Below are 13993 nucleotides of genomic sequence, written 5' to 3' on the forward strand. Positions count from 1 at the left end.
GAGACTTTTACACAGCATGGCCAGATACAGAGGCCCAACATGCAGGGAGCGCCATCAGGCGTTCTGCAGCACCCAGGACAATTCTGACATTTCTCTTCGACATGTAAAAATCATCATTTATTTGCTAAAAAATTAAATAGAACCCGAAAACTATATATATATATATATATATATATACAGTGGTGTGAAAAAGTGTTTGCCCCCTTCCTCATTTCCTGTTCCTTTGCATGTTTGTCACACTTAAGTGTTTCGGAACATCAAACCAATTTAAACAATAGTCAAGGACAACACAAGTAAACACAAAATGCAATTTGTAAATGAAGGTGTTTATTATTAAAGGTGAAAAAAAATCCAAACCATCATGGCCCTGTGTGAAAAAGTGATTGCCCCCTAAACCTAATAACTGGTTGGGCCACCCTTAGCAGCAACAACTGCAACCAAGCATTTGCGATAACGTGCAATGAGGCTTTTACAGCGTCCTGGAGGAATTTTGGCCCACTCATCTTTGCAGAATTGTCCCAATTCAGTTACATTAGAGGGTTTTCGAGCATGAACGGCCTTTTTAAGGTCATACCACAACATCTCAATAGGATTCAGGTCAGGACTTTGGCTAGGCCACTCCAAAGTCTTCATTTTGTTTTTCTTCAGCCATTCGGTGGTGGACTTGCTGGTGTGTTTAGGATCATTGTCCTGCTGCAGAACCCAAATTAGTTTCAGCTTGAGTACACGAACAGATGGTCGGACATTCTCCTTCAGGATCTCTTGGTAGACAGCAGAATTCATAGTTCCTTTTATCACGGCAAGTCTTCCAGGTCCTGAAGCAGCAAAACAGCCCCAGACCATCACACTACCACCACCATATTTTACTGTTGGTATAATGTTCTTTTTATGAAATGCAGTGTTCCTTCTACGCCAGATATACTTGGACACACACCTTCCAAAGAGTTCCACTTTTGTCTCATCGGTCCACAGAATGTTGTCCCAAAAGTCTTGGGGATCATCAAGATGTGTTGTGGAGAAATTGAGACGAGCTTTGATGTTCTTTTTGCTCAGCAGTGGTTTTCTCCTTGGAACTCTGCCATGCAGGCCATTTTTGCCCAGTCTTTTCCTGATGGTGGAGGCATGAACGCTGACCTTAACTGAGGCAAGTGAGGCCTGCAGTTCCTTGGACATTGTTGTGGGGTCTTTTGTGACCTCTTGGATGAGTCGTCGCTGCGCTCTTGGGGTAATTTTGGGCAGCCGGCCACTCCTGGGAAGGTTCACCACTGTTCCATGTCTTCGCCATTTGTGGATAATGGCTCTCACTGTGGTTCGCTGGATTCCCAAAGCTTTGGAAATGGCTTTATAACCCTTTCCAGACTGATAGATCTCAATTACTTTCTTTCTCAATTGTTCCTGAATTTCTTTGGGTCTCGGCATGATGTGTAGCTTTTAAGGATCTTCTGGTGGACCTTACTGTGTCAAGCAGCTCCTATTTAAGTGATGCCTTGATTGTGAACAGGTGTGGCAATAATCAGGCCTGGGTGTGGCTAGAGAAATTGAACTCAGGTGTGGACAACCACAGTTATAGTATGTTTTAACAAGGGGGGCAATCACTTTTTCACACAGGGCCATGATGGTTTGGATTTTTTTTCACCTTTAATAATAAACACCTTCATTTACAAATTGCATTTTGTGTTTACTTGTGTTGTCCTTGACTATTGTTTAAATTGGTTTGAGGTTCCGAAACACTTAAGTGTGACAAACATGCAAAGGAACAGGAAATGAGGAAGGGGGCAAACACTTTTTCACACCACTGTATATATATATATATATATATATATATATATATATATATATATATATATATATATATATATATATATATATATTTTTTTTTAGCAATGACCCTAGAGACTACAATGGGGGTCGTTGCAACTATTTATCTTGCAATGTATTTGTATTTTTATTTTTCGAACATGTTTTTTTGGAAAAAACAAACAAACAGTTTTGAGCTTTAAAAAAAAAAAAAAAAAACAGTAAAGTTAGCCCAATGTTTTTGCATAATGTGAAAGATGAAGTTACACAGAGTAAATAGATACCTAACATGTCACCCTTCAAAATTGCACACACTCGTGGAATGGCGCCAAACTTCACTACTTAAAAATCCCCATAGGCGACACTTTACATTTTTTTTTACTGGTTACATGTTTTGAGTTAGAGGAGTTCTAGGGCCAAAATTATTGCTCTCGCTCTAACGTTCGCAGCGATACCTCACATGTGTGCTTTGAACACCCTTTTCATATGTGGTCAGGACTTGCGTATGCGTTCGCTTGTGCATGTTTGACACTTTTTTTTTTTTTTTTCCCCGAAAATACATTTTTTGATCACTTTTATTTCTATTACAAGGAATTTAAACATCCCTTGTAATAGGAATATTGCATGACAGGTGCTTTTTACAGTGAGAGCTAGGGTCAATAAGACCCCACATCTCACCTCTAGGCTGGGAAGCCTGAAATAAAATAAATAAAAACAATTCTGGCTTAGATCGTAGTGGGGAGTCAGTAGAAGCACCGGGAATGTGACCATGTGACCAGGAAAATAAAGCTTTGGACCCTTTGAGGAATCCTTGCTGTGCTGATGATACAGTGCATCCAGAAAGTATTCACATCACTTCACTTTCTCCACATTTTGTTATGTTACAGCCTTATTCCAAAATAGATTAAATGTATTATTTTCCTCAAAATTCTACAAAAATACCCCATAATGACAACGTGAAAGAAGTTTGCTTGAAATCTTTGCAAATTTATTTAAAAAAATAAAAATAAGAAAATCACATGTGCGTAAGTATCCACAGCCTTTGCAATGACACTCAAAATTGAGCTTGGGTGCATCCTGTTTCCACTGATCATCTTTGATGTGTCTACAACTTTATTGGAGTCCACCTGTGGTAAATTCCGGTGATTGGACATGATTTGCAAAGGCACACACTGGTGTTATACAGGTCCTTCTCAAAAAATTAGCATATTGTGATAAAGTTCATTATTTTCTGTAATGTACTGATAAACATTAGACTTTCATATATTTTAGATTCATTACACACAACTGAAGTAGTTCAAGCCTTTTCTTGTTTTAATATTGATGATTTTGGCATACAGCTCCTGAAAACCCAAAAATCCTATCTCAAAAAATTAGCATATTTCATCCGACCAATAAAAGAAAAGTGTTTTTAATACAAAAAAAGTCAACCTTCAAATAATTATGTTCAGTTATGCACTCAATACTTGGTCGGGAATCCTTTTGCAGAAATGACTGCTTAAATGCGGCGTGGCATGGAGGCAACCAGCCTGTGGCACTGCTGAGGTGTTATGGAGGCCCAGGATGCTTCGATAGCGGCCTTAAGCTCATCCAGAGTGTTGGGTCTTGCGTCTCTCAACTTTCTCTTCCCAATATCCCACAGATTCTCTATGGGGTTCAGGTCAGGAGAGTTGGCAGGCCAATTGAGCACAGTAATACCATGGTCAGTAAACCATTTACCAGTGGTTTTGGCACTGTGAGCAGGTGCCAGGTCGTGCTGAAAAATGAAATCTTCATCTCCATAAAGCTTTTCAGCAGATGGAAGCATGAAGTGCTCCAAAATCTCCTGATAGCTAGCTGCATTGACCCTGCCCTTGATAAAACACAGAGGACCAACACCAGAAGCTGACATGGCACCCCAGACCATCACTGACTGTGGGTACTTGACACTGGACCTCAGGCATTTTGGCATTTCCCTCTCCCCAGTCTTCCTCCAGACTCTGGCACCTTGATTTCCGAATGACATGCAAAATTTGCTTTCATCCGAAAAAAGTACTTTGGACCACTGAGCAACAGTCCAGTGCTGCTTCTCTGTAGCCCAGGTCAGGCGCTTCTGCCGCTGTTTCTGGTTCAAAAGTGGCTTGACCTGGGGAATGCAGCACCTGTAGCCCATTTCCTGCACACGCCTGTTCACGGTGGCTCTGGATGTTTCTACTCCAGACTCAGTCCACTGCTTCCACAGGTCCTCCAAGGTCTGGAATCGGTCCTTCTCCACAATCTTCTTCAGGGTCCGGTCACCTCTTCTCGTTGTGCAGCGTTTTCTGCCACACTTTTTCCTTCCCACAGACTTCCCACAGAAGTGCCTTGATACAGCACTCTGGGAACAGCCTATTCGTTCAGAAATGTATTTCTGTGTCTTACCCTCGAGGGTGTCAATGATGGCCTTCTGGACAGCAGTCAGGTCGACAGTCTTACCCATGATTGCGGTTTTGAGTAATGAACCAGGCTGGGAGTTTTTAAAAGCCTCAGGAATCTTTTGCAGGTGTTTAGAGTTAATTAGTTGATTCAGATGATTAGGTTAATAGCTTGTTTAGAGAACCTTTTCATGATATGCTAATTTTTTGAGATAGGAATTTTGGGTTTTCATGAGCTGTATGCCAAAATCATCAATATTAAAACAAGAAAAGGCTTGAACTACTTCAGTTGTGTGTAATGAATCTAAAATATATGAAAGTCTAATGTTTATCAGTACATTACAGAAAATAATGAACTTTATCACAATATGCTAATTTTTTGAGAAGGACCTGTATAAGGTCCTGCAGTTAACAGTGCATGTCAGAGCAGAAACCTATGAAGTCCAAGGAATGGTCTGTATACCTCTGAGACAGGATTGTATAGAGGAACAGATCTGAGGAAGGTACAGAAAAATGTATGCATCATTGAAGGTCCCAATGAGCACAGTGGCCTCCGGCATCTGTAATAGGAGGAAGTTTGGAACCAACAGGACTCTTCCTAGAGTGGGCCGCCCAGCCAAACTGAGCGATCGGTGAAGAAGGACCCTAGGGAGGTGACCAAGAACCCGTTGGTCACTCTGCCAGAACTCCAGCAATTTTCTGTGGGGAGAGAAAAACCTTTCTAGAAGAAAAAACATTTGTGCAGCACTCCTCCAATCAGGCCTGTATGGCCAGATGGAAGACACTCCTCAGTAAAAGGCATATGACAGCCCACCTGCAGTTTGCCAAAAGGCACCTGAAGGACTCTCAGAAACAAAATTCTCGTCTGATGAAACAAAACTCTGGCCTGAATGACAAGCGTCATGTTAGAGAAAACCAGGCACCACTCATCACCTGGCCAATACCATCCCTACAGTGAAGCATGGTGGTTGCAGCATCATGCTGAGAGGATGTTTTTCTGCGGCAGGAAGTAGGAGACTGGTCAGGATCGAGGTAAAGATGAATGCAGCAATGTACAGAGACATCCTTGATTAAAACCTGCTGCAGAGCACTCTGGACCTCAGACTGGGGCGTAGGTTCATCTTCCAACAGAACAAAGACCCTAAGCACACATCCAAGATAACAAAGGAGTTACGGGGCAACTGTGAATTTCCTTGAGTGGCCCAGCCAGAGCCCAGACTTGAACCCGATTTTAAACCTCTCTGGAGAAATCTGAAAATGGCTGTGCACCAATGCTCCCCATCCAAACTGATGGAGCTTGAGAGGTCCTGCAACGAAGAATGGCAAAAACTGCCCAATAATAGGTGTACTCAAGTATACTCGAAAAGACTTGAGGCTGTAATTGGTGCCAATAGGAGCTTCAACAAAGTATTGGGCAAAGGCTGTGAATACTTAGTGCTGTGAAAAAGTATTTACCCCTTACTGATTTTTTTATTTTTTTTGCATATTTCTCACACTTAAATGATTCATAGAATAATTACATAGTGGGGGGGGGCGTGAAAAAAAGATACAATTCCATGGAGTCCAACCTATGTGTCATGAAAATCACATGAAGAGACTGACCTCCAGGTCTTCTGGTTTACGATCGCGGGCTTCGTTGCGGGAGCGCACGATCGTACGTACGCGCATGCGTTCGTACGCGGGTGCGCGGGCACGTGCGGGGTCGCGTGCGTGCGTCCGTGTTGGCGCCAAACGCCCTATTTAAACTAGCCTCTTGCTAATGGTCTCTGCTGTCTGCTCTACAGCATTATACCTGTGAGACCTGTAGCATTCGTTCCTGTTTGACCCGGCCTGCCTGTGACCCATCTGCTATCTGCCTGCACCCGACCCCGGCTTGTTGTGACGATTCTTCTGCCTGTTCCCTTGTACTTCGCTTCCAGTCTGATATCTGACCCGGCTTGCTTTGACCATCCGTCTGCTAAAGGTGAACCTGCTTACATTGAACTGTGTCATCTGCTGCAAGTAACCTGCTTGTATTGAACTGTTCACCTGCTGCAAGTATCTGCTTATATTGCACTGTTCGTCTGCTACAAGTTACTTGTCTTATTGAATTGTTCACCTGCTGCAAGTACCTGCTTATATTGAACTGTGTCATCTGCTGCAAGTAGCCTGCTCATATTGAACTGTTCATCTGCTGCAAGTACCTGTGTATGTTGCACTGTTCATCTGTTACAAGTTGCCTACTTCCTTGCACTGCTTTTCATCTGCTGCAAGTTACCTGCTCCATTGTACTGTGTTATCTGCTATAAATTACCTGCTGATCCATTCGCTGTGATTACCTGCTCCACTGAACTTCACCTATCCATCCTTCTCATCTGCTGATCCTGCCAGGCACCTGTACCCCTCCTTACTCCTGTGTTTCCCTGTTACATTGCCAGGAAACCGGTAGTGGGAGTTGTAAGGGAGGCCTTTTTCCGCAATCCGGGCTCGCTACTAGAAGGTATGTGACACTATGTGTATGATTATATGTGAGTATTACACTGTATATCCCTGTATGTTGCGGTTGTGCAGGTGCTTATCTAATAGTTTATTGAAACTATCAATGCCCCCCTGCTGAGACCACTTCCTATGGAAGGGAATTCCAGATCCTTGTCGCTCTTACAGTAAAGAACCCTCAACCTAGTTTAAGGTTTAAACCTCTTTTCTTCTAATTTTAATGAGTGGCCACAAATTTTGTTAAACTCCCTTCTGCGAAAAAGTTTTATCCCTATTGTGGGGTCACCAGTATGGTATTTGTATATTGAAATCATATTCCCTCTCAAGCGTCTTTTTCAGAGAGAATAAGTTCAGTGCTCGCCACCTTTCCTCATAACTAATATCCTCCAGACCCTTTATTAGCTTTGTTGCCCTTCTTTGTACTGGCTCCATTTCCAGTACATCTTTCCTGTGGACTGGTAGCCAGGACTGGACAGCATACTCTAGATGTGGCCGAACCAGAGTCTTGTAGAGCGGGAGTATTATTGTTTTATCTGTGGAGTTAATCCCCTATTTAATGCATGCCAATATTCTGTTTGCTTTGTTAGCAGCAGCTTGGCATTGCATGACATTGCATTTGTTCGTTCTTTCAGTCTGCCCATTACTCTGTGGATGATAGGCTGGAGATAGGCTTACCAGACTTCTGTAGAGACTTCTCCAAAATCTGAAAGTAAATTGGACCCCTCTATCAGAAACAATGTTGTCAAGAAGACCATGCAGTCTGCGTATTTTTTTGATATAGATATTTACTGTATCCACAGCGAAAGGCATGCCCATCATAGGCAGGAAGTGTGCCTTCTTGGACAAGCTGTCCACTACCACACAGATGGTTGTATACTCTTCTAACGGGGGCAAGTCCACAATAAAGTCCATTGAAATTTTCTTCCACAGTTCCAGGACTGGTAATAGCCTTAACAGACCCCAAGCATTGACGTTGAACCCCTTGTTGGCCTGGCATGGACAGCAAGGGTTCACATACCTCTTACAAGCCACCACAAGGACAGTTGAATGCGTTCCGTTGTCTTCTAAACCCCGAAATGCCTGGCAAGTTTGTGGTCATGGAAGGTTTTTAGGACCTGCAGTCTGGCTTGCTGTGGAACAAAGATCTTATCTTGATGCCACAGGAACCACTCCTGATTTCTTAGGGAAGATGTCTCTGGTTCTGTGCACTGGACAGAGGCTTGTTCAGTTGATGTCCTTAGGTCATGTTGGATTAACAAAAACTTCTGGCTGGACAAGATTGTGTTAGGTATTGTTTCTTCTGGGGTGTCAGGAAACATTCATGACAGGGCATTGGCTTTCCCATTCTTTGACCCTGGAAATTGAATCTGGAGAAAAACAACGCCCATTGAGCCTGTCTGGTTTTTAAGCGTTTGGCTGTTCTAAGGTACTCCAGGTTCTTGTGGTCAGTGAAAATCGTAATGGGATGTGCGGCACCCTCCCGGAGGTATCTCCATACTTACAGAGCTATCTTTATGGCCAAGAGCTCCCTGTCCCCCACATCATAGTTCCCTTCTGGCCGACTCATCTTACGTGGTGAAAAGGCTACGAAATGAAGTAATGCCTTGGATCACAGTGCCAGGGATCCAAGCCATTACTTCATTCCGTAGCCTTTTCAGCAGGAAAGTTCTTTATGAATCTTCTGTAAAAGTTTGCAAAGCCTACAAACCTATGGATACCTTTTTTATCTACTGGAGCTGGCCATTCCATAATAGCTTTTATTTTGTGGATCCATGGCAATTCCCTTTGTAGAAATGATTAGCCCCAAGAACTGGATTGATGTCCTTTCAAAGTCGCGCTTCTCAGCTTTTACATATTGAATTAATTGGTACAATAAATATTATTCAAGGGTGATTACAGAATTCCCTCTATCTATTAACTTGTCTATTTCCCTAGTTAGCTAGTCTATTAAAATTCTGACCACATGTTACTATTGATATCACAATAATACAAGGTTAGCTATGAAACCAAGCACACGGCTTAATAACAGTCTTATTTATTTCCCAAGAAAATAGGAATTCGCTAACACAAAATACTAAATATATGTTACAAACATATACCAACAAAATACATCATATCAGACTATTAAATATACTTTTCACAAGGCTCTCAGCGAGACTTGTTTCTTCCAGCTGGGCTCAGATGACCAAGAGAGATAGCCATGTGGCTCAGGCACCCACCCCTGCTTGAATCAACAGCAAAAGGGGACAAATTCCTTCCTGTGTGCTCTTAAATACCCATTCATTTAGATCCATTCATAACCACCCCCACTAGCCTCCTGTCCAATGAAGTATTGTCAAGAGATAGTCCTTTTAATGCCATCTCTGGGTGCCTGTTGATCCTTTGATCTTTGTCACCCACTGTCGTCAATCATCCTGGCAACCATGGCTCTCTTTGAAGATTGGGTTATAGCAACAGCCAGTCTGGAGCTAAGAGCTGAGAAGCAACATTCCAGACCGCCCCCAGGAAAGCAAATGCTTGGTTGTATCAGCCTAGCTGATCTTTGGGAAAAAGAAACGCATATGTAACGGATCTATCACAGATCCAATTCAAACTTTGGATAATACCAAGACACTGTAGCCCATAAACGCAGTAACATTGACAGAGAAACTCCAGAAATATAACATTAGACCATGATGCTATCCAACATATGCCACTTTGTGCATACCACCCTTCTTCAGATATGGATCCTATGGAACAGTTCATAAGTGTCCTAACGTGTTAGGTTTTCCAACAGGTCCTTAACTGCTTGCTGCCCGCCCACCGTCAAATGATGGCGGGGCGGTGCAGCTCTAATTCTGGGACGACGTAATATGACGGCGTTGCAGGACAGCCGCTCTCGTTCGTCCCCGTGCCATGTTGCTAGGACACATCGTGACCCCAATCTCTGTAAAGAGTCGCGTCTGCGGCTCTTTAACCATGTGATCGGCTGTGTCCAATCACAGTCGGTCACATGTAAATAAGTTGATTCCGGTAATCGGCTCTCCCCACCTCACACTGACAGAGGAATGTAATGGGGGCACTGACCATCAGTGCCCTGATTACAATACAGTGTCACAAAACAGTGCCCCCCCATTGCCCACCAGTGCCGGCAATCAGTGCCCACAAGTGCCACTAATCAGTGCCCATTAGCGATGCCAGTCAGTGCTGGCAATCAGTGATGCCTATTACTGCTGTCTATCAATGCCACTCAGTGCATAGATAAATGGGCGACCCTTCTATATAAATATAGAGTCTAACACATATAAACCTGAAACGAGACACTCAAAAAATTCCATCCCTGTGCCTGGATTCCAGAGACCATGCTCAGGGTATACCATGCACCTCTGCCCATTGTCAGGTTCAAGGAACACCCTAGTTCCATGACTAACGTTATATTAATATCCTTTGGGACACAGAAACAAGCTCCTCTATATCCCAGATAATACATAGGTGCTTCCTTCCCAGCAATGATCTCTCCATTCAGAACCCAGAGTGAAATATCTTTCCAACATTTTTTGTTCACTACCATGTATTGACCTGGCATGCAAAGAACAACAGGTCATGCTTCCGACAGAAGGAAATATCGACCTGCCTCCAGTTTGAAGTTGGCTAATACCCCTGCCCACCCCTGCGTGCATGCCAGAGCCCATGACAGATTTCTGTCTTGTATCACACTGTCAGATGAACCCCTTTTCTACGTTCTCATCTAGCTATAGCCGTAATGTCTCAAGCTCCTTTTCAGAGAGAGGCAATATGCGGCCAACGGGTATCTAAGGAACCTGGGAGCAGCTCAATTAGACAATCGTATGGCCGGTGGGGATCAAGAACATCCAAGAACTCTCGGTAGGTAGATGGCACATTCTGGTGAGTGCTGGGTACTGGTTGGACAGCCAAGCAACTAGCAGAATCCCTGTGCATGGGAGTGAAGCAATGCTGTCGGCAGTAGGAATAACGAAACAGGACTTCTCTCTGGGACCAGTTAATTTGCGGATTGTGTGCCAGCAGCCATGGAATTCCTAAGATAACCGGGAACGTGGGTGAGCTCAGAACATCAAAGCGTAGGAACTCTCGATGACCAGATTCAGTTAAGGTAAGGAGAGGTGCAGTCTCTTGGGTATCAGGCCCAGAACTGGGCATGGAGCCATCAGCTAGGTGAACTGTCAGATGTTTCTTATGGAAAAGGGGAATGCCCAGTTTTGCTGCCAAAGCCAAGTCCAGAAAACAGCTACAGGCCCCGGAATCAATTATTATCAGAAGCCGAACTTCCTCTTCTGCCACCTGCAACGAGACAGGAAGAACAAGATGAGATGGAAATATACTGGAATATGTGAAGAGGGCTTACTGATTCTTATGGGGCAATTACGCAAGAAATGTCCAGTTCCCCCACAGTAAAGGAAAAGGTTAGTTTGCCGACTATGGAATCTCTCTGCAAGAGTCAGAGCTGAGCGGACTAAGCCAATCTGCATGGGCTGAACTTCAGACTTTGATGAGATGAGAGGCATGGCTGCTGGAGAAGCAGAAACCTTGGGCAACATCCAGTTGGATCTGATGGCTTGGGCTCTTTCGGACCATCGCTCCCATAGGCATCTATCGAGTTAAAAAGCAAGCTGAAGGAGGCCTTCCAGGGTAGCAGGGGCCTAAACTCTGGCTTACTCGTCTTTGAGAGATTTAGACAGTCCTCGACGGTATTGGTATCTCAGGGCTGCTTCATTCCACCCTATGTCAGTGGACCATTTGTGAAAATCTACTGTGTAGTCTTCCATGGGGTGCCGTCCTTGCTGTAAAGTATGCAAGATGGCTTCAGCAGTGGCTACACGCTGTGGGTTATCATACACAGTCCACAGAATTGATGTCCGGATTCTTTTGTTCCAATAAGCTGTGGGCCCAAAACTGGGGTTCATCTGACAGTAATGAGATGACTTTAATAGTCTCAATGGAAAAAGTCAGTGCTTGTATGGCCAGGTAGAACAAGAAGAACTTATTCTGGTCTCCGGAGAACCACTCGGGAGTTGCCACCTGTGGCTCAGGTGGAGGGACTATCACAATCTGTGTAATGGTGGTGCGTTCTTGGGTCGATGCAGCAGTTGCAGAGCTGGAGAAAGATGGACCTTGATCTGCAGGGGCAAGTTTCACCGTCAGATGTTGCAGTCATCCTTCCAGCTGGAAGTAGCCCTCCTGTAGTCTTTGTACTGATTGAATGAGGGCAGTGACCTGTTGGCACAAAGTCTCTAGCAGGGAAGCACCTCTGTTGGCCTCTGACACTATAGCTGGATTATGCTGTCACGTACCAGGTGTGAGGCCGAGGTGCTGAGAGTGCTCCCCTTGTGGGCGGAGTTCAGTGCACCCCTGGAAATGGTACAGGAAGTGCAGTGCCCAAACAAGCATGTTTTGCCAGTTGCTGTGGTTTGATTCACTGATCACCGGAAGGTAGCTGGAACAAGCAAGGTGTATTGTAGGGTAGGTGTACTTGCAGAGTTCCTGTCGAACTTGGCACATGGACAATCCGGAAACAAAACCAGGAGCCAGGCCAGCAGGGGTTATGCACGGTAATTCAGTCAATGTGAGATTCATGTAGCAGAACTGGAACAAGCCTCGGTCATGCACGGTGAGATAGGTTGCAGCAGAGTCGGTAAGCCAAGCCGAGATCAAACATAGTGGAGCAGACGAGCGGGGGCAATAGTACAAGCCAGAGGTCAAACCAGGAGATTATGATAACAGCTTAAGCAAGTCGGGTCGGTAACGGGAGGTCAAAGATCGGGAAACAGGAGCACAGGAACACGGGAGCTGACAATAATCCAGCAATGCACAGGTCTCAGCAGCAGGTTTATATAGGCCAGGAGGCACCATTGTGTATCTGCGTATGCCCGTTAGCACCATCATACATCTGCGTACGCCTGTTAGCGTTGTTGCTCATCTGCGTATGCCCATTTGCACAGCCGCGCATCTGCGTACGCCAATACACACGGCAGCAAGAACAGATTAGAAACAAAGTAATGTACATGTATCGGTCTAGGAAAGGTTTCAAAGCCATTTCTAAGGCTTTGGAACTCCAGTGAACTATGAGGAGAGCCATTATCCACAAATGGAGATAACTTGGAACAGTGGTGAACCTTCCCAGGAATGGCCGACCAAAAAAAATTACTCCAAGAGCATGACGATGGCTCATCTAGGAGGTCATTCTTTTACCCAGAACAAGTTCTAAAGAACTGCATGCCTCACTTACCTCAGATAAGATCAGCAAATTTTCCAAGGATGAGGGCTGCTCTCCAGGACTTAGACTAGGAGAGAATATTGGCATCAATGGGCACAGAACAGAAATGGGAATTCTTCAAAAAGTCTATTTGTGAACTCACTGCAAAGTATATTCCCATGGGCAATAAGTTTAAAAGGCTAAAAATAAAACCTATGTGGCTCACGGCCAAAGATTAAAAAACTATAAACTATAAGAAAAGAGCTTTTAAAAAATATAAAAATGAAGGAACACTAGTGTCATTTAAATGTTACAAAGAATATAACTGAATATGTAAAAAGGAAATCAAGGTTTCAAAAAGTCAAAACGAAAGACAGATTGCAAAAGATAGGACAAACCGCCAAAAATTCTTCAAATATATTAATAGTAAAAAGGTCAAGTCTGAGCATGTAGGCCCTTTACAAAATAATCTAGAGTGGGTGACTGGGGACAAATAGAAGGCTAATTTTATTAAATACTTTCTTCAACTCTGTGTATACAAACAAGCAGGGGGGAGCTCAGCTCCAAATCCACAATGACTCAAAAGTGATTTGGTCCAGAAATATTTAGACAGAATAAAGGTGGATAAAGCACATGGACCTGATGGCATCCACCCACGGAATCCTAAAAGAATTGAGCTCTGTAATTTTCAAAGCCATTGTATCTAATTTTTAGGGACTCATTAATGACAGGAATAGTACCACTGGATTGGCGCAGGGCCAATGTGGTGCCTAGATTTAAAAAGGGAACAAAGTCTTTACCAAGTAACTATAGACCTATTAGTTTAACATCTATAGTTGGGAAGATACTGGAGAGATTAATAAAAGACCACATAGACGAGTTCTTGCAGGAAAAAAATATTTTAAGCAACAGATAGTATGGATTCATGAAAGACAGAAGTTGTCAGACAAAGCTGATTTCTTTTTCTGAGGAGGTAAGTAAAACCTTGGACAGTGGGGTGGCAGACGTGGTATACTTGGATTTTGCAAAAGCGTTTGATACAGTTCCCCCATACATGGCTCATGTGTAAGGTAAAGTCTACAGGTTTGGAAATATCAGTTTGTAAATGGATAGAAAA

The 13993-nt window shown here is 43.7% G+C and overlaps 1 protein-coding gene across 2 annotated transcripts in view; it reads left to right on the plus strand.

Moving 5' to 3' along the window:
• The window catches only part of SLC12A7 (solute carrier family 12 member 7), a 684227-nt gene that overhangs the window by 265070 nt on the left and 405164 nt on the right, over positions 1-13993 (plus strand). The window lies entirely within an intron of this gene.

Source organism: Lithobates pipiens, unplaced genomic scaffold (assembly GCF_037356315.1).
Source record: "Lithobates pipiens isolate NorthernLeopardFrog02 unplaced genomic scaffold, aLitPip1_a1.2 Scaffold_19, whole genome shotgun sequence".
Lineage (NCBI taxonomy): Eukaryota > Metazoa > Chordata > Amphibia > Anura > Ranidae > Lithobates > Lithobates pipiens.